A 3,026-nucleotide genomic window follows, 5' to 3' on the forward strand; every position below is an offset into this window, starting at 1 on the left:
CTTTGTGACAGAAAATGGTCAAAATATTTTGCAAGGGGATTTCCATGTCTATCCTAGAGTGATATGCACCTTAGTAACCTTACTACACAAAAATGGCCATAACTTTCAGATCATAGCTTCTATTGGGGAGATTTTTTATTCAAATTGGAGGGGATAAAGCCCTCTTTGAGAGGAGCTATAGGGTTTACTCCTAGGTGTAGTACATAATTTTTTGTAATTGAATCTTTATGACTGTCTCAGTTGAGTGTGACTAAAAACATTGTCTGTCCCTTAATGCAAAAGTGCTATATGAATGTTTCATATACTGAGGGGTGTGAGAAATATCATGAATAACAACTTGAACATACTGATCACCATCACAAGCACATTTTCATGTCCATCTTCTCTATCATCACTGCATAAGTGAAGCTTACTGCCATATATCTCTTTTGGCTGCTACATACACTTCAAGTGTCGTACAAAGGTACCATCAGCACTGAAAGGGTGTCGAAGGGGGATCATTTCATTGGGAGAGGTGGCGATCATAGGAGAGTACTTGCACCTGCATACAAGTATTAGGATCTGGATCACCAAAAGGTGGGTAAAGTTCCCCACATGCTAGGTTGTGCACCCCTTCAAGGCCTTAAGTGGTAAGGGAGAGGTGGTGATCATAGGAGAGTACTTGCACTTGCATACAAGTATCGGGCTCTCTAGATCATTGGGAGGTGGGCAAAGTTCCCCCCAGGCCAAGTTGTGCACCCCTTCAAGGTCTTAAGTGGTAAGGGAGGGTACCTCTCTTTTGGCTTACCACCTTGCCTGGCATCGACCTTTTTCCTCAGCCATTAGAGTATACATGATAGACATTTTTATTAACCATTGGAAAGGAAACATTTGGTCATTTCATGAGATGCAAGGATGAACAAGAGCTTGGATAGGGATTACCTTGGCATCACTGGTTGCTACTTACCCATTTACAAAGATCTATTATGTTGAGAAATAAGGCAAAAGCCTAAGTTTTATCCATGGTTGTATTAAGTAAGTGTGTGAGAGACTTGGGAGTGATGATTGAAGAGAAATGAAATGGTTGGAGAATAATGAAGAGGAGGAGGACATGTAGCTCCTGACCTCTACTTGCTCCATCTTTGTCTTCCTCTACTTGAAATTTTATTAGTTTGGTATCAGAGCAAGCCAGCCTCACTTCCACAAAAGAAGTAGTAGGAGGGCCGATAAGATGAGTGCTAGGGAAGAAGAAGACACTTGGTATCGACCGATGGCCACACAATCGACATCAAGGACAAGGACGAGATTGATGATGCTAGGGTAGCCATTCAAGCAACGCTAGGGTTGCCGTTTGAGATTGTTAGCAGAAAAAGGCGTAGATGTGTGTTATGATTTACATATATGATAAGGCTATGGCATTACCAAACCCTCCTCTTCTCTCTCTCTCTCTTTTCTTTTTCTCTTCCCAATCAATGTACTCCTTGAGCAGCTCGTTGGCCTGTACCAATTTGGAAAGTAGATTAGGTAGACATCCAAGTCTCTATTAACACTCAACTTACTTATGTTGAGTTCTTACACAACTACTCTAATACTGTTGGATCATGGCATTATAGAGGGTAAACTACAAGAAGTTTGAGCAGTTTGTGACCTGACCTCAAGGACAGAATTGACATGATAAATGTCAATTGATGTAAAAGCATAATGTTTGATGACAAAAAAAATAGAATGTTACCATCATCTAAGAATGGGAGCCATGAAAAGAAGAGTGTTGCTTCCCCTGTGCAATGACAGATCTTCATGCCTTCTCAGTTTCAGGCCTCTTCTAGTGATTGAATGTCTTGGATTTCTGTCACATATCACACATATGAATTTCATGAGAATGGATTGTCTATGGCAAGGGTTGATGTAAATACTTAAAAAAAAGAGGCATTCAATATGTTCTATGTGACTAGTGGATCAAGTAGTCCTATGGATCACAAAATCATAATCGTAAACAACATAGAGAAAGATCTTCCTTATTGCATGGTCTCCCGATGTATCTTGAGTCAAGACCAAGATAACAAGATAGGCCAGCAGATCCTACAAGTTGAAGATGTGCCCCGAGCTAGAAAAAATTCTTGCAGCACCCCATATGAGTAGAGCAAGGTGTACTAGTTTGACCTTGAAAGTGGACCAGCACCTTCAAATGCACAATTAAGCATTTTGACGATTGTTTATGGCCCTCATGAAGGAATTGTTCTTCCAAAGGATGCAGAGCTTGCTCCCTCACACTATAGAGCACATGCTGAAGTAAAATGGGAAAATTGTGTTGCTTCCTATGAAGCCACTCCATGCCAGAAAGGGTGTGGGTGATCGTTTTTCCATTGAAAATTTGATTAGCCTTCTACAAACTTGCAGATAGAAGAAGGATTCAGGGCTTGCTAGGCAGTGGCTAGCATGCATAAGACATCAACACTTAGACACACACACATTGCAGGTGCATCATTCGATTATAATTGTCATGGTTTACATCAAGCAATGAGCTAACTTAGCTATTTTGGAGGCCTAGAATGCCGGTTTTATACCATTTTCAATTGCCATTTTGGAGGCTAAAAATTTATCCAAAAAATTCTAATTTTTAAAAACAGCTTTAGCTTTACTGGGACTTCATTATTGGCACAAAAAGCTATAGAAAAACAACAAGGAAATTGGTTGATTTTAAGCCCATATTTTGATGCTTTTTGGGTCATATGAGCACCGTTTGAGCTCCGTTTTGGATGTTTCTTGCTAGACAGCCAATGTATGATGTATGGGCATCATGTATGAATATATATGACAGCATTTGAGCTTATGTATAGCATACATTCTCTTGGAAGGGAATCTATATGAATTTTTGGGGCTATTTTTGGTGCATTTTTTGTCTTGGGTTGACCATTTAAGACAGTGGATTAGTTCATGCTGCTAAATGCTAGATCCAACAGCACATATTGCTGGTTTTTCTAAAATTGTAGCCATAAAAATGTTAGACACAACTCAAATTATCCATATTGTTGGAGATAAATTGACCA

Source organism: Lygodium microphyllum, chromosome 26, assembly GCF_053477565.2.
Source record: "Lygodium microphyllum isolate KBCC chromosome 26, Lygodium_microphyllum_v1.1.10, whole genome shotgun sequence".
NCBI classification, from domain to species: domain Eukaryota; kingdom Viridiplantae; phylum Streptophyta; class Polypodiopsida; order Schizaeales; family Lygodiaceae; genus Lygodium; species Lygodium microphyllum.